This window comes from Eutrema salsugineum, unplaced genomic scaffold, assembly GCF_000478725.1.
Source record: "Eutrema salsugineum unplaced genomic scaffold, Eutsalg1_0 scaffold_10, whole genome shotgun sequence".
Lineage (NCBI taxonomy): Eukaryota > Viridiplantae > Streptophyta > Magnoliopsida > Brassicales > Brassicaceae > Eutrema > Eutrema salsugineum.
The window spans coordinates 1,206,636-1,225,810 of record NW_006256908.1 but is presented as its reverse complement, the minus strand read 5'-3'; positions in this window follow the sequence as shown (position 1 = coordinate 1,225,810).

Here is a 19,175-nt window from a genome sequence, read left to right as displayed (position 1 = left end):
AGAACTCTAAAGATAAACCCTAATCTAATAAACCAGAAATCAATCCATGAATCCCTTTGAAAAATCCCTTAAAACCCAACAAGGGAATTACTCAATCATGGTGTATGAAAACATCACAAAAGTATTGTAGTTTGCTGGAAATTAAGTAAAAGAAAGTTAAAGAATGAAGAACGAGGATGAAGATGGAGATTGATGGTGACTCCTTCGGCGACTCCTTCTTCTCCCGAAGACGGCAACTCCGAGGTATGCAGCTTTTCTCTGCTCTCTCTCCACGGCTTGGTCATTATAATGACCTAAAACGAGTATATATAGCCTTCTAATTCGTTGGAAACGTCTAGGGTTTGAAGAATGAGTATTGGGCTGGACTTGGGCTTGAATTATGTCACTTTCGGACGTCAACGTTTTCTGGCCGCGGTCGCGGTGGTCCTGACCGCGGGAATCATGGTCTGGCCACGGTCGCGGCCTATGCTCTCCTTCGAGACTGCATTTTCTGTCTTTAGTGCATCGGGAATATCTGAAGATATAACCGTTGGATTGTCTCCAAACCAATTGCATTGGAAAGCTGGTTGTTTCTTCTATGTTGTTTCCAATTTTGGGGATGATCGGACGGTGAAAATGTCTCCATCGAGTACCATACTTCTGACGGTCTGCATTTATCCAAAATTGCTCATTTGTTCCAAATTGCACATCTTTAGTCCAAGTTTCCTGAAAAGTCTTTTAAAAGTCTAAAACATAGAAATCAATTAAAAACCATTGAAAACAGAGTTAAAACACCTGCATAAGATATTAAAACGATCCATAAAAATGGTCAAAATCAACAACCGACCCGAAATGAGCAGCAAACACAACACGTTCCTCAGCCTTGATAACTAAGAGTTTTCGAGGCTCTTTGTAGAGGTTATCAATCCCCTGTCTTGTAGTACAAGGGGTTATCAATCCAAACTTTTGTGTGAGGCACTAGTCTATGTTACTTGTGATCTTAAGTCAAGATGATCAAGCAAGAGTTTTTAGCTAATCTACTAGGCAAGCAAACAAACATGAAACTGAAATAAAGATGATATGTAAACTAGGTGAAGATGCAGATGATGATAAATAAACAAGCAAATGACAAGATGAGATGATATGAAATGATGGAAGCATGAGATTCTAGACATGATAGTTGGCTAGTGTGCTTTGATGCTAAATCAGGAATGCTAATGACAATGATGAGACATGATTCAAGTGATTTAGAACTCTAATCTAGAATAAGCCTCTCATGAAGGCATTAACCTCTACACTAATCCATTTTCAAACCAAATCATCATTTGTGAAATATGAATCTATGAGCATTAAGAAACAGTTCTAAAAGATCATTCAAGCAAATAACAAAACATTATCATGCAGCAAATGCTTAAACCTCTAATACATCTCTTTCAGGAATTTCATCAATCACTTATGGTGCATGAAATTCCCAGAATCTAGATCACAAGTGATGTGCAAGGATCTAGCCTAGAGAACAGCTGTTTAGAGAAATGAATCAATGAATCTAGCCCTAAGCACTCCTAATCTAACACCTTAGCACCCTAACCTACACATCTAGAACCTCATTAAGCTAAACTACTCACTAATCATACTTATCTCTCTTAAACCTTTGCAAGTTGAGAAGATTGGCATGTTTAATGATGAGAAATGGAGATGGAGAAGATAGATGATGATGGGTTTGCAGCTTTAAACACAGAAATCTCTCAATCTCTCTGATTAAAACTCACAAAGGGGTGGAAAATGAAGATGGAGATGATGGATAATGATAGATTTCAGCTTTAAACCCTAATTACTCTCTTGATTCAACCCAGAAAATGAAGATCTCTCTTACAAAGTTTAGGGTTTTCACAAAAGAGGCAAAGAAAACAAAGAGACTAAAGCTTAGTCTGGATAATGCCTAAAACATATATATAGGTAGGGTTTCTTGCTGGGCCAACCTCGGACAAACTAGGTTTTGGCCCAAAAAAGGTCCACAAAAACGTCATGAAGCGAGAATGTATCGAGGTGATTTTGGCCGGTGTAGGACGTCGATATTTCTTCGGCGATTTGAGGCTGGTTACACCGAGACACTACACCGGCTGAATTCACCTCGGTGCGGCGTCAGGGATATCAATACCGAGCAGAATTCAGTCGGTGCAGGACGTCGATATTTATTCGGCAATTTGGCTTCCAAAAGCCAGCCAAAAACGTCAAGGTTCCAAGGTAATACCGACCAGATTTTGGTCGATATTCCTTCTTGATATGGATGTAGACTGCTTGCGCCAAATCCATCTTAACTCCTTGCTCACTGATCCGAACCTTGATCTTCCACTACCAAGAACTAGATGACGTCCTTAGCTCCAAGTTTGGTGAAGGGTTCAACCCCGTATGACATTGGCAAAGCCCCCGTCTCGTCGGTTCTTTGAGGCACATCGCGTAAGACCTGATCGGGCCACGAGACAGGTGTTCCTTCCGATGGCGATATCTCCCAGTTCACGGCTCCAAATCGTCTGATTATAAGTGTTCCAGAAACTAGACTCATTCCTCTTGATTCTTGGTGAATACACCGGAGGTTGAATCGCATTGAAAGTCCTTCGGCCCACGCAATCAAAGTGAGGGTTTCGTCTGCACCAAACCATCTGTCCGAGCTGCTGTACACAGGTGAGGGTTCCTTCATGATCCCAGCTCCAAGTTGCTCCCAAAAGTCTCCAAATGACCTGAGAACACTCCAAAAATGCAGGAAACTCTAGGACCTAATGCAAATCTTAAACAAAGCTAGAACCAAAGCAAACTCTAATAAAACTATCTAAATGTATGCATGAGACTCAATATTTGGACAAAAATGCAGTCCTAATCATGACAAAATATGAGTATATCAAGCCTCCACCACCAGCTCAGAGGAAACCTCCACCGGTCTTTGTTGAAGAAAATGACCGAGCAAATGCACATCAGTATAGAGTCGGGATCCAAGCACCACCTGTGCCAAAACAACAACTTCGAAGTTAAAGCTTCCCTGCTTAATATGGTGCAGAACTCCAAGTTTCACTGTTTGCCCGGAGAGGATCCTTTAGAGCACCTAGACCAATTTGATCTAGTTTGCGACCTGACCAAGATAAACGGGGTATCAGAAGACAGCCCCAAGCTCCGCTTGTTCCCATTCAGTCTTGGTGATAAAGCCCATCAATGGGAAAAGAATCTCCCGAGGGGATCTATACAAACGTGGGAACAATGCAAGCTCGCCTTCTTGTTGATAGTAGGAATTTTTCAATCCAAATGAGGTATCAATCCAAATGGAGAGATTCTAGACACTAGAACTATGAGGATTTATCTTAATTCAAGTCTAATAAGCAGATGAGTTGGTAACAAGGTGATCTAAAAATATAAAGCAAACAAAGACAAGCAGTAATTAAGAACAAGCAACAAGATAAACAAAACAGAGACTCAAATTCAAAAATAAGATAAAGCTAAACCTCTAGATGTGATCATTGATCAGGGTGCTTTCAATGCTTAATTCATGATGCTAAGCAAACAATGCAACACTTGCAATTCTTTAGTCTAGACTTCCAATTCAGATTAATTCATTCCCATGACAGAAATCACTTTGCAAATTACTTAATCAAGACTAATTCCCATTAGTGAATAAGCAATTAACAAGCATAAGGTTCCAAGTCTAATATGACCAAACAGTCTCTTTGTGCATCAACATAAGAGCTAAGAAAGACTGAATCTTATACAGAAAGATAAAGTAAGCATCACATGATCTCAAATTCCAATCAACTTAGAACTCTAATCTAGATTAATCCTCTCATGAAGGCATTAACCTCTACACTAATCCATTTTCAAACAAAATCATCATTTGTGAAATATGAATTAATGAGCATTAAGAAACAGTGCTAATATGTCATTCATGCATTTAACAATCATTCCCATGATGAAAAAGGCATAAACCCTTAAGTTAGCTCATTCAGGCATTTCATCAAACACCTTGTGGGTGGAGAAATGCCTAAGTTCTAGACCAGAGTGATTATCAAAGATCTAGGATTAAGAGCAGCTAACTAAGGAAAGGAAATGAGAATCTAAACCTAAATATCACAAATCAAACATCTAAGCACCCTAATCTACACACCTAGAAGCTTAAAAGAAGACTACCCACTAATCATGCTTAACACACCTAATCTTTTGCAAGAGGTGATGTTAAACATGATTAGAAGCAAAGATAAGAAGAGAAAATGATAAGAAACAACTTTAGATTGATTAAATCCTTGAGATATCTCTTAACAAAATCTGGGTTTTTACAAAAGAGGCAAAGAGAAAAGAGAATAAAGCTTTTTTTTCTAATCATTAATGTCTCAAAACTATTTATACTAAGGGTTTTCTTAATGGTCCAACCTTTAACAACCAGGATATTGGCCCAAAAAGACTGAAAAACTCGGACTGGAACAAGGTCCTATTGACATGCCACAAGTCGATATTTAGGTCGATGCGTTTCAAAGAGTTTCTTAACAAGAATATCGACCAAACACTTGGTCGATAGTTTGGTCGATATTATTTCGGCGAGTCTGGCTGAGAACATATCGACATGCTCCACCTCGATATTCTGGTCGATATTATTTCGGCGTCCCAGGTAGAAAATATCGACCACCTCTCATCTGGATGCTTCTGGTCGATATGAATGCAAACCGTCTGAACCAAAACCTTCATTACTCCCAGCTCAGTTGTCCGAACCTCGTTCTGTCAACTCTGTGAGCCAGATGGCTGTGTCAGCTATAACTTTGATGAAGGGTCCAAGTCCAGCAGACGTCGGCAAGGGCTCCGTTTCACCGGTTCTTTGAGGCGCGTCGTTTTGGTCCTTTAGCGGCTGCGAGAGATGGGGTCCTTCTGATTGGCGTAACTTTCAGCTCCAACCTCAAAATTGAGTGATCGCAAGCGTTCTGGAAACTAGACGCAACCCTCTGGAATCTTGAAGAAGACACCGGAGGCTGAATCGCAATAAAAGTTCTCCTTATGAGGTCATGAAGTAGAGGGATTGTCGGCTTCTATCCACTTGTCCGGTTCTGATGCATTCACACGAGGGTCTATCCACGGCTTCTGTCCCAAATGCTCCCTTTTTTCTCCAAATGACCTGTAAACACTCCAAAATGCAAGAATCTATAGGATCTAATGCATTTCCTATCCTAAACCAACTATAATGACAAAAGCATTGAAAACTACCTAAATGTATGCATTAGACTCAATATTTGGACCAAAAATGCAATCCTAAATGATGCAAATTATGAATATATCAACTCCCCCACACTTGTCCTTTTCTTGCCCTCAAGCAAAAAGAACAAATGAGAGAGAGAGATTGAATGCATTGGGAGCTCATATTTCCTTTTGAGAGAAGTGACCACTAAGAGAATTCAAGTTCATGCTCAATATGCAATGCAAGACCATACTCAGATATAACAACACAACAAGAAATCTCCACAAGTTCTCTTATTCCTCAAGTATTTGACATTCATTAAGCTTTTAACCAAGTGAATCAAATGATGCAATGTCTAAACAAGCTGGTTTGGCTAGGGTGAGGTTATGAGACTAAAATGATCTCATCAGCGCCTGAGTGGGTTCAATGCAGCAAGGGATCTCTCTATGAATGACCAAACTTTGGCAGAATGCTAAAGGTAAAAGGCAACCTATGCATACGAGGGCAAGAACTCATCCCACCCCACACTCTACTCAAAGTTTCCTGACTTGCTTACTTTTCACACTCTTTCCTCTCTCACTAGGGGATTCACTTTTTCTTTCCATGCACAAGTCTTGGAGTTCAAACTTTCATAGCTCTTTTTCACTTTCTTTTGTAACCTCTAGCCTCTTTTTTCTTTCTTTTTAAAACATTTGAGCTCTTTGGCTCCTTTTCTTTTCTTTTCACTTAGAGGCTAGACTCTTTCATTTCAAAACACTAGAGCTCACTTTTTTTGACTCAAAACTCCATGACTGATTTCTTTTCTTTTTCTTTTTTTTTTTTTGAATAATATGTTAAATTATATTCAAAAAAGAAAGACTTTTTACATGGACTTTTAATGATAAAAGTTCGACTGTTTTAATGGCATAAAATTTCTAACTTATCTAAGGAGCTTTTGTGGCAAACCACACTCTTACACCATCTGCAAACTGATGTTTTCCTTGCAATCTGATTGTGCTGAGCCTGTTTCTCATAATGACATCCATTGTTTTCAGAAGTTGTTCATTCATACAGTGGTCCTCTCCATGTCTTCGCCGATTTCTCTCCCTCCAGATTGAATGTATTGCCATCTGAAATGCATACTTCACAATGAATGATCGTAAATCCTTTGTCCCCATCGTCATCAGGATGGCGAGAATACTTTATCAATTGCTCGTATAGTTGGTGCCCTGAATTCCCTTTAGCAGCTTCTCCCATATCAGGCTCGTAAAAGGACAGCTAAAGAATAGGTGCTCGCGAGTTTCTCTTGGTTCCGTGCAGAAAGAGCATCACAGATTTACATTAATGTTCCATCTCTCCATTCTTTCCCCTGTTTCTAGTTTGTTACGAGCTGCAAGCCAAGTCACAAAAGCATACTTTGGCGTTGTAAACTGGAACCAGATAGCTTTGTGAGCTTCCCATTCAGGATTTGGAGACCTCAAGTTCCCCAGAGTATCTTTGGTGAGGAATCGACTAGTGTAAAGACCGGTTTTGTTCTTCCAGAGTGCAACATCCTCCACATCCACCACTCTATTTCTCTGGGCTTCAACAAGCTCATCTTCGACCTGTCTCAGAAGTGGGTATCGGTGTCTTCTGGTTGTAGGTCTGTCTAATATACTGCCCAAAGTGACATTCAGAGATACGCCCAGGTCTATGCATCCTCGCGAGCCAAATATATCAAAGAGACAACCCATTGAGCTCCACTCGTCAAACCAGAATGAAATAGAGTATCCATTTTTCAACTTCCATTTATGCAGATTTTTTGCCACAGCTCTATATTTCAGTAGTTTCTTCCATATCCATGATCCCCTCACAGAATTCTCCATTACTAACCAGAAAGAGCCCATTCTTATTAAATGTTGCTTGACCCAGTCCACCCATAATGTACCGACTCAAGATATGCTTATTGGACTCTATGTATTAACGAGCGGTACTCGTCGAGGTATTTTTGCAAACATATATAATCCATGGAATCGAAAAAACTATCAAAATGAAATAATTTACGAAACAAACAATAAGTATATGAAAGAACCCTTTTTTTGCAATTCTTATGATGCAATTGGAGCTTATCGGCAGAAAATAATCAATTCAGATAGTCCTTTGTGGCTTCGGTGGCAATTAGATCAACGCGTTATTGCTTCAAGAGAAGTTCCTATCGAAGTTCACTATGAATCTTTTGGTAACTATCATGAGATTTATGCACACTATCCAATAGTAAGAAGTGTAAAAAAGAAACTTTTTGTATATATATTCGAACCACAGTTGGTCATATTTCTTTTTATCGAGAAATCGAGGAAGCTATACAAGGTTTTTCTCAAGCCTGTTCATATGATACCTAAAATAAAAAAAAGTAATTCTCGGACACCCGTGTGAATTCGATTGCTTGAACAAAAGCCTCCAAATAATTTTGAGAACACTGACCTTATTAGCCACCTCCAATGATTTTAGTCCATGTCCTCCTTCTCTCTTTGGAGTAGTAACCACCGACCAAGCAACTTTTGTTTTTCTCGAGTTTAAAGCTGGCCCTGACCATAAGAAGGCTGAACACAGCTTGTCTATCTCCTGTATACACGACTTTGGATGCCTAAATGCTGATATCCAGAAATTTGTGAGGCTAAAAACAACTGAGTTCAGAAGCTGAAGCCTGCCACCAAATGATAAGGTCTCGCAGACCAAGAGGTGATCTGAGACCTGATCTTTTTTATAAGCGGTAAGTAATCAGCTGATGTCATTCTCCTTGTTAGAAGCGGGAGCCCAAGGTATCGCACTGGGAGATTTCCTGACTCAAACGGAAACTGTTCAAGAATAGCTTCCTTTTCTACAGTCTCAATACCAGCCATGTAGATGGTTGATTTCTCCAAGCTAATATGCAAACCAGAGTGGGTACAAAATCATCAAAAACCTCCAAAACACCCTCCACCGATCTTTTATTCCCATCCACAAACACCATTAGATCATCAGCGAAACATAAGTGGGTAAGGTTTAGCTCTTGACAAGTAGGATGATAACCAAACTTTTCTTCCAAAGCTGCTTTGTCCAGTTTTTTTGACAGAACATTCATACATATAACAAAGAGGTATGGTGAGAGAGAGCACCCCTGCCTAAGTCCTCTTTTGCTTCCAAAATACCCAGCAAGTTCACCATTTACTTGTACTGAAAAGGAGGCAGTGGAGATACATAAATCGATCCAGTGAACATATTTTTCTGGGATGATCAAATCCTTGAGTGTGTTCAGCACAAACCTCCATTGAACTGAATCAAAAGCTTTGGATATGTCTATTTTCATAGCACACCTTGGAGTAATGGTTTCTTTATCATAATCCTTGACCAGCTCAGTGGCAAGGAGTAGATTTTCCATTAACAGACGATCTTTGACAAATGCTGATTGATTAGGGGCGATGAACTTCGGAAGCACAACTTTCAGCCTATTTGCAAGAATCTTTGATATGATCTTGTAGATTACATTACAACATGAGATTGGTCTGTAATCTTTCATAGTCTTAGCCTCCTTCTTCTTTGGTATCAATGCTAATATCGTCGAATTTGCACCCTTGGGAAGAAAACCAAGCTTAAAAAAGGATTGAACCGCTACCACCAAATCCTTTCCCACTATAGGCCAAGTTTCTTTGAAAATTCTTGGGTATAACCATCAGGGCCTGGTGATTTTTCCTTTGGCATTTTGAACAAGACAGTTTTAACATCTTCATCAGACACTTCCTGGAGAAGTAATTGGTGATCCTCATCACTGCACCGAAACTCAAGCAGCTCTCTCAGCTCCTCTACTGTCCACGGTTGAAACCCATTTGGCATCTGACTCATAAATTCATAGAAATGGCGCTCTGCTTCACTCTTAATACCCTCGGCATCAGAGACTATAGATCCATCCGGGCAATTAATTTCTCTGATATTGTTCCTTGTTTCTCTTATCTTTGCTGCCAAGTAAAAAACCTTATTGTTTTGATCCCCCACTTTTAACCAGAACAACTTGGCCTTCTGTCGCAAATACTTTTCCTCAATTTCTGCCAATCTACTCCACTTTTCATAGGCGCTGCGTTCAGCTTCTATAGCTCCTGTAGTTGGATGAAGCATCGTTTCCTGCTGGTATTCACAAAGGAGCTTGTAAGCTTCTTTTGTCCTTTTAGTGATATCAATAAGCATTTGTTTTCCCATACTCCTGATTTTTGGTTTAAGATCCTTCAGCTTTTTAGTGAATCGATGAAGCGCAGAAGTGGAGTGGTAAAGAGGAGGCGACGAGCTCCACTCCTCCTGAATCTGGTCCCTAAACCCTGGGAAAGAACTGATGGCGTTTGTAAACTTGAAAGGCCTTCTAACCTTTACCTCTGCTTCCTTTATATAGAGTCTGCATCTAGTGTGATCAGAGCATCCACCCGATTCAAAAACACAATATGATTGTGTAAATCGTGATATCCATGCTTGGTTTACTAACACTCTGTCAAGTTTTTTGCTTATCACTCCTTCCACTCGCTTATTACACCAAGTAAACTTGGGGCCATGGTAGCTCAAATCTATAAGTTCACAATAACTTACTAGATCTTGGAAATCCCTCATACCAGCAGGAATTGTTGGAGAAGTATCGAATAAAGAGTGCTCAGCCCCCTCAAGAATCTCATTAAAGTCTCCGCAAATCAGCCAACCTTTGCCTTGGAACATAGGAGAATCATGATGAATTTTTAAATCCTCCCATAACCTTTTCCTCTCTTCCACCGAATTTGAAGCATAGATAAAAGATATCAGCACTGGCTCCTCCATACCCTGTATCTGTATCGAACATGAGATCATTTGTTATGTTTTAAACAGAGGTGTCACGCAGACATTTTTGTTCCAAACGACCCATAGCCGGCCAAGCCTATGGTGCTCATAGCTAGTAATGCAGGACCAATCTCTAAACACTTCATCAACCACCTTTTTTGCCTTTGTTTCCTTAACCTTTGTTTCTATAAGACACCCAAAATCAAACCCTCGTTGCTTTATCCAATCCTTCACAACTGTATGCTTACTCCTTTTGTTCAATCCCCTCATATTCCAGAAGAAACCCAACATATTAATTTAATTTACGTGAGTGACCTTTGCCGTGAATGCCTCGAGTTTCCTTAGCATTCAACTGTACATCCTTTGTCATTGGTTTCTGGGCCTCTTTACTGGCAAGTCGGAGAGATTGCCTTGTCCCCGTCTCCAAAAGTTTTGGGATATCCGTGAGTTCTTTGCCCGAATCCAACTCAGTTGAAACAACCGCTACAGTCATGCTCTCTGTTTCATTCTGTTTCGAACTGATTTCCATTTCTCTCTCTTCCAAGTTCTCTTCTCTAATGTCCCCTGCTTCATCCTCCATACCACTAAGAGCCTCAAAACGAGAACTTAGAATACTCACCTCTCCATACTTGGAGTCTTTTGTCACCTTTGTAGGTGATTTTACCGGATTTGATGGTGTACTCCATTCTCCCTCTTTATCTTCCTCTCCCTTCTCCAGACTCTGTTCCACATTCTCATTAGTCCCCATCTGAACCTGTTCCAATCTCTCTATTTGTTCAGTTGATGTCGAGCTAGTGTTCTTCACCACTTTTTCAACCTAGATATGCCCTTTAGGAATATTTTTCTTTGGTGATCCACCCCCCACGCTAGGTTTATAAATGCATTTGTCTGTCTTGTGTCCCCATTTTCCGCATCCGTTACACTTTGATGGTAGCCAAGGATATTCATATTGAACCAGCACCTGTTCACCATTTTCCATATCAAAGGTATAGAATTTTGGGAGTTCCCTCGTCAAATCTGCCTCCACAAACACCTTAGCTTCTTCAAAGCTCTTACACAACTCTGTTTCAGGATGTAGACTCTTCGGTTCACCAATTGGGCTTGTCAAAAATGATAACCCTTTCCACGCAAACATAGAGCGGGGCACATTCTTGACCGTAACCCACAATGGAATAGATTGCAGCTCGGGCTGCACCTCTTCCGCAATAGGACTCCATTTTGAAACAACCATCGGCACATTGCACAAATTCCACATTCTCCTTTTTAGAACTCTGTTTCTGACCTCATCATCCTTAATTCTAAACTTCACTGTGGTTTTGTCTACAACAAAAACATCGATCTTCACAGATTTTTCCGAGAGGGGCCAGATCCTGTTTACAAGCACATGCATTTTTCCAATGTAAGGAGCTGTATCAAGAAACTTTCCAACCAGTAAAGTTTCCTATAGTGGCGGCGAGTTCTCCACAACTTCTTTTGGAACCTTGATAGTGGGCACTCCATTCACGTCATCAACTTTGTATTCATATCGATGCATTTTAGGATTTGTTTGCAACACCCCTGCCCACGATCCCGATTTCTTCTATTGCCCTGCAACACTTAATTCCTCTTTCTCAATCACGTGTTCGTTCAAAACCATATCTGCTTCCTTTGGTACGTCACTCTGTTTTCCATCACTTCCTCTCACTTCCCGATCCACAGGAGTTCCTCCCGGAGGTAGTTAGCCCTCTGTCAAAGCCACCGGAACTAATCTTTTCTTTTTCTATCCCCTAGTTCTAACCATTCTCCTTTTATTTCCACTCATCTCTCCTTTTTCCACTCACCAACAAGTATTCCCCCACACTTAGTTCTCGCCAAATCTCTCAGCTCCTTGATGATGGAACTTGACACTCAATGAGACTTTCCCTTGTCGCCCTAAACCTAACACTTTCTGCTAAGTTTGGTCCAAGGTGGCCTCTTAATCACACACAAACAATTGGCTTGAAAGAAGGATGGGTTCAGGGTGAGGAAAACTGATCTATTATGCAGATTCAGCTATTTGAGCTAAGGAAGAGGATGGTAAAAACAGGATTCTAGCTCAAATATGTATATTGGTATCCACAAGCTTATTCAAACAATACAGCAAATGATAGTTTCAAGTCAAGTTCAAGGTTTTCACTTATTAGAGTTGAGTTCAATTCAAACTTGCTTCTCTGATATATTCATAAATTACATCTTCTAGTGTACATATTTTAGTCCAAATCATGTCTTATCTCATGCATTTTAGGTCTTTAGGCATTGTTTTATAACTTAGGAGATTGCATTAGGTCCAAGAGAGTTTTTCATGGTTTGGAGTGTTAAACAGGTGCTTTTGGAGCCTATTTGGAGTGGAGGATGTGATTCAGATGAACAAATGGAGTTGAAATGATCAAAAATGGTGAAAAGGAGCAATTTTGGGTTTCTCGGCAAAATGCTGTACTGATGGCCGAAGATACTCGGCCAAAATCCCTCCCGCGGGTAGCTTTCTCGGCCAAAAACACGTACCGCGGTCAAGTCTCTCGGCCAAAAATCCCGGGTACAGATACATTTCCGAAATCGCGTCACCGGAAGCTCTTGCCGGGCGATTCAGCTTACAGAGTCTTCAGCAAAGTTGGAGATAATTGAGTCAAGAACCCACGACAGGTTGATTAAAGGCATTTGGAGCACTGAGCTGAAAGATACGGCACCGGAAGACAGACCTCTCTTGCATCCATTCCGGAGCAATCCGATACTCCTGAATGATCGCCTGTCCGGGGAACCTTCCGGTCCGATTCAGTTGTCGGGGGCTTCATCAAAGTTGGAGAAGATTGGATCATGGTTCCAGAGCAAGTGGAATCATGGAATTCGGACGCGTGAGAAGAAAGTTAAGCTCGTCGGAATAAACTCCTGTCTCGCTGCCATCTTGGACCGACCCGATGAACTCCGAAGAACGCGAAGGACGGCGCACTTCCAGGCCGATTCGGTTTACGAGGCCTTCATGAGAATCAGAGATATTTGAGTCTTCTTTCCAAAACGTCCAAGATCATTCAATTCGGATCTATGATAAAAAAAGTTAACGTTTCCAGAATGGACACATGTCTAGACGCCTCTCTCTGATCGTGTAAATGCACTGCGAAGATGAGCCCTCCAGGAAGCCTTCCACTTCCCAAGCGCCAAAGCTTTCTTCACCAAAGTTGGAGATATACGAGTCTTCTGTCCTCTGAAACATGAATCACACAATTCGGACCAGTATCCTGGAAGGTACGCCTCCCGGAATGCGAAGTGGTCCAAGCTGCTCTGAATGCTGGGAGATAGTCTTGCGACTTGGTTAACTCGCATGCCTGAACATGAATGCCTGGAAATTGATGCTTCGAGTTGAGAAGTGCGGGTAAGCTATCACTGGATAAGGTCTGAGGCTCCCGATCAAGAAAAATGCCAAGTCCACAATCATGCGACTTAGGCATGCGAGTTGGCCGCGCTTGAAACTAAGCCGCACGATCACTCGCAATCTACTCCGACTTGGGCATGCGGCTTGGGACTAAGGGATGACCAAGTCGCACATGTACATTCCCCAGAAACTGCCTTGGTCCTGCGAGTTGAAGAAGACGAAGATTAAGCCGCACAAAGACTCGCAAAACACACCTACTTAGGCGTGCGGCTAAAACCAAGCGATTTAAGTCTCACAAGACAAGTTCTTCACCTGTGCGACTTGGGCATGCGACCTGGGAGACACTGGACCAACCCGCACATTCCCCACTTTACCCACTATAGCCGGGTCAGGACCCGGTTTGTTCCGGGCTGACCCGGTTCATTAGCACTTAGTATATATAGCTTTTTGGAGAAAAACCCTAGACATCTTATCTTCTACTTAGTTTTCTCTCTAGTTTTCTTTCCTTTTTATTGTAAAAATGTTTTTGATTAAGAGAGATCTGAAGGGATTTGATCATTCCAAAGCTGTTTCTTATCATCTCATCATCTCATTTCTACTTCTAATCATGATTAACATCATCTCTTGCAAAAGATTAGATGTGTTCTTCATGATTAGTGAGTAGTCATCTTTTTAAACTTCTAGGTGTGTAGATTAGGGTTCTTAGATGTTTGATTTGTGATGTTTAGGGTTTAGATTCTCATTTCATTTCCTTAGTTAGCTGCTCCTAATGCCAGATTTCCTTGGGAAAGTGAAATCTGGGTTCATAGGCATTTCATGCACCAAAAGTGTTCGATGAAATGCCTGAAAGAGCTAACTTAAGGGTTTATGTTTTAAATGCCATGGGAATGTTTGTTTGAAGCATAAATGACATATTAGAACTGTTTCTTAATGCTCATTAGTTTATATTTCACAAATGAGAATTTGGTTTGAAAGTGGATTAGTGTAGAGATTAATGCCTTCATGAGAGGATTAGTCTAGATTAGAGTTCTAAGTTGAAATGTTTGAGATCATGTGATTGCTTTTTATGTCTTTCTGTATAAGATTCAGTCTTCTTGGTTGAGAGATTGTTTGGTCACCCTAATCAATGATCACATCTAGAGGTTTATCTTTCATCATTTGCTTTATCATCATTTTGTTTGCTTGCTTGTTTAGTAGTTCATTAATCATTTCTTGTTTGTTTCTTGTTTATGCTTTCTTGTTGCTGGTTTCACCAAACTCATCTTTTATTCAGCTTGACTTAAGAACTTGTCACATAAAATAGTGCCTAACTACCACACATATGGATTGACACCCGTTATACTAATTTGACAAGGGGATTGATAACCGTTATTTAGAGCCTTGAAAAACCTTAGTTATCAATTGGCGCCGTTGCCATATTGTGTGGGGATTGTTAGCATAAGTTTCTGATATAGTTTTTGAGATCAAGTTTATTTTTTTTTACTGATCACCCTTCAAGCTCTGTCTTTGTTTTCAGGTTTATGATCACAAGAAGCCAGGCCAGAAGACAAAGAGAAAGAGTTGTTCACTTGGAGAGGTTAGGAATGAATCAGCAAGTTGGGAATGAGCATCAGGCACAAGAAGCTGATCACGGTCAAAGAGCTGGTAATAGGATTGGAATTCAGGCTCAACAGGCTCAGGTCCATCAGGGACACGCTCATGGTAACCAGAACCAAGACCTACCTCAAGTTAACAAGCCACAGCCCCACCCAAACCCACCCATACGTCATCAGCCTCCACCAGTCTTTATTGGTGAGAATGACCGAGCTTATGCACACCAGTATGGAGCAGGAATCAGGCCACCTCCTGTCCAAAACAACAACTTTGAGGTGAAGGCCTCTTTGATCAATATGGTTCAGAATCAGAAGTTCCATGGCTTACCTATAGAGGATCCCTTGGAGCATCTAGATCAGTTTGACAGAGTTTGTGATCTCACTAAGATCAATGGGGTATCTGAAGACAGCTTCAAACTGAGATTGTTGATATGTTCATAATTTGCATCATTTAGGTTGCATAATTCATTCCAAATCATGTTTTATTTCATGCATTTTAGGTCCTTAGGGTTTGTTTTAGAACTTAGGAGATGCATTAGGTCCCAATGAGTCTTTGCATGTTTTGAGTGTTTATCAGGTGTATTTGGAGCTATTTGGAATTGGAAAGATGAATCCAGGAAATGGAATGGTGGTCAAGGCTTGAAAAATGTTGAAATTGGGTCTTTGGAGGTTATCGGCCATTCTCGCGCACCAGGAAGGTTTTTCTCGGCCAAAACGCGTACCGCGGGTGGATTTTATCGGCCATTCTCACGTACCGCGAGTGGATTGTATCGGCCAAAATCTCCGGGTGCAGACACGTTTCTGAAATCGCCTGTCCGGGGAACCTTCCGGTTCGATTCAGTTGGCGGGTGCTTCATCAAAGTTGGAGAAGATTGGATCACGGTTCCACAGCAAGTGAAATCATGGAATTCGGACGCGTGAGCAGAGAGTTAAGCTCGTCGGAAGAAACCCCTGTCTCGCTTCTGTTTTGGACCAAGCCGATGAACTCTGAAGAATGCAAAGGACGGTGCACTTCCAGGCCGATTCAGTTTCCGGGGTCTTCATGAGAATCAGAGACATTTGAGTTCTCTTTCCCGAACGTCCAAGATCATTCAATTCGGAGCTATGAGCAGGAAGATACGGTCTCCGGAAAGGACACATGTCTAGACGCCTCTCTCTGATCGTGTAAATGCACTGCGAAGATGAGCCCTCCAGGAAGCCTTCCACTTCCCAATCACCGAAGCTTCCTTCACCAAAGTTGGAGATATATGAGTCTGCTGTCCTCTGAAACCGGGATTACTCAATTCGAACAAGTATCTTATGAGTTACACTCTCCGGAATTCGAAGTGGTCTAAACAGCCCTGAATGACGCGAGCTAAGTGAAACATGCCGCGATGGAATGCCACGGTCCACACTTGGCCGTGGCACTTAATTGAAATCCTTCGGCGATTGACACAATCTTCATGCCACGGTCTACATTTGACCGTGGCAAAGAGACATTTGGCTGGGAAGGACTTTACAAGCATTCAGCAATTGACACGGTTTGAATGCCACGGTCTAGGATTTGACCGTGGCAACTTTTACACACCTTCGGCGATTGACACGGTCTGAATGCCATGGTCTAGGGCTTGACCGTGGCAACTTTTCACAAACTTTTTGATAGACAAGACTTTTTTAGGGTCTCAGGGCTATCAATCCCCTTGTCAATGTAGCACAAAGAGGTTTATCAATCCAGATGTGGTGTTAGACACTAAGCTATATGATCAAGTTCTTAATTCAAGCAAACAAGAGTGGGTTTTGATTAATCTAAAGACAACTATAAACATAAACAGGATTAAAGACTAATGACAATGACTAATGATATGATGTGAATATGATATGATGGAGGCATGAGATTCTAGACATGATAGTTGGTCAGGGTGCTTTGGTGTTAAACTAGAAATGCTAATGACAATGATGAGACATGATTCAAGTGATTAAGAATTCTAATCTAGGTTAATCCTCTCATGAAAGTATTAACCCCTATACCAATCCATTTTTAAACCAAATTCCCATTTGTGAAATATGAATCAATATGCATTAATAAACAGTTCTCAATGATCATTCAAGGATTTAACAAATCATTCCCATGATGAAAAATTACTTAAAACTCTAACACAACTCTTTCAGGAACTTCATCAAACACTTTTGGTGCATGAAATTTCCAGAATCTAGATCTCAAGTGATTATCAAGGATCTAGCATAGAGAACAGTTGTTTAGAGAAATGAACCAATGAATCTAGCCCGAAGCACTCCTAATCTAACACTTTAGCACCCTAACCTACACAACTAGAACCTCATTAAGGTGACTACTCACTAATCATGATCAACACACTAAACCCTTTGCAAGATGTGTTGTTAATCATGATTAGAAGTTGATTCTGATGATAAGAAATGATGAACCAGATGGAAAGAAACTGCAAAATCGATTTAAACTCTCTAAAACAAAGTGTATTCAGTGGTTTTTCACAAAAAGGGGGAAAAAGACTAAAAGTAGATTAAGTCCTCCTCTACAAATTAGGTCTAAAAACATTATAAAGGGGGCTTGGGCGAACCGGGTCAACCCGGAACAAACCGGGTACTGACCCGGCCTTGATGGGCAAAGAAAGGTTTGCCACGGTCTGGTGTGTCCTTGGTGTGACCGTGGCATTCCTGACCGTGTCAAAGACTTCATTTGTGTTCTTGGTTCATTTTGATGCCACGGTCTGATCAAGCTTCATCTGGAACTCGTGGCAAGCTACCGTGTCAAACGCCGAAGATGTGTAAAGGTTGCCACGGTCAAGCGTCCAGACCGTGGCATTCAGACCGTGCCAAGAGCCGAAGGTATGTAAAGGTTGCCACGGTCAAACCCCCAGACCGTGGCATTTAGGCCGTGTCAATCGCCGAAGGTTGCAAGATTCTTCTCAGCCAAGTGTATGCTTGCCACAGTCAGGTGTAGACCGTGGCATGAAGATCGTGTCATTGGCCGAGGGTGCACAAAAGTTGCCACGGCCAAGTGTGGACCATGGCATTCTATCGCGGCATGCTTAACTTGGTCGCTTTGGGCTGTCTGGACCATCTCGCATTCCGGAAACTGAATCGGCCTGGAAGTGCACCGTCCTGCGCATCCTTCAGAACTGATCTGCTCGGTCCGGAACAGCTGCGAGACAGGGGTTCCTTCCGACGAGCTTAACTCTCTGCTCACGCGTCCGAATCCCACGATTCCAATTGCTATGAAACCGTGATCAAGTCTTCTCCAACTTCTATGAAGCACCCGCCGTCTGAATCGGACCGGAAGGCTCCCCGGACAGGCGATTTCTGAGACTCGTTCACACCCGGAGATTTTGGCCGATACACTTCATTCGCGGTACATGGAAATGGCCGGTAAAGCTTCCCGCGGTACATGAAAATGGCCGGTAAAACCTTCCTGGCCAGCGAGAATGGCCGATAAAACCTTCCTGGCCAGCGAGAATGGCCGATAATCTCCCAAGACCCAATTTTTCCACTTTTTCAAGCTTTGCTCACCATTCCACCTCCTGGATTCATCTTTTCAGCTCCACATTCACCTGATAGACACTCAAAACATGCAATAGACTGATTGGGACCTAATGCATCTCCTAAGTTCTAAAACAAACCCTAAGGACCTAAAATGCATGAAATAAAACATGATTTGGAATGATTTATGCAACCTAAATGATGCAAATTATGAACATATCAACTCCCCCACACTTGTCCTTTGCTTGTCCTCAAGCAAAAAGAGCAAATGAGAGAAAGAGGTTGTATGCAACGGGAGTTCACATTTTCATTTTGAGAGAAGTGATCACAATGAGAACTCAAGTTCATGCTCAATTATGCAATGCAAAGTCATACTCAGATATATATCAACTCAGCAAGGAATCTCCACAAGTTCTTCTCTCTCTCAACTCTTTCACATTCATTAAGCTTTTATCAGGTGGATCTCATGATGCAAGGTTTAAACAAGCTGGCTTGGCTAGGGAGAGGCTATGAGATTAAAATGATCTCATCAGTGTTCAAGTGAGTTAAATGCAGCAAAGGGATCTCTCTATGAATGATCAAACTTTGGCAGAATGCTAAAGGTAAAAAGCAACCTATGCATACAAGGGCAAAGACTCATCACACCCCACCCTCTACTCAAAGCTTCCTCACTTGCTATTTTCACTCTCTCTTTTCCACTCATCTCACCTTTTTCCACTCACCAAAAGGTCTTTTCCCC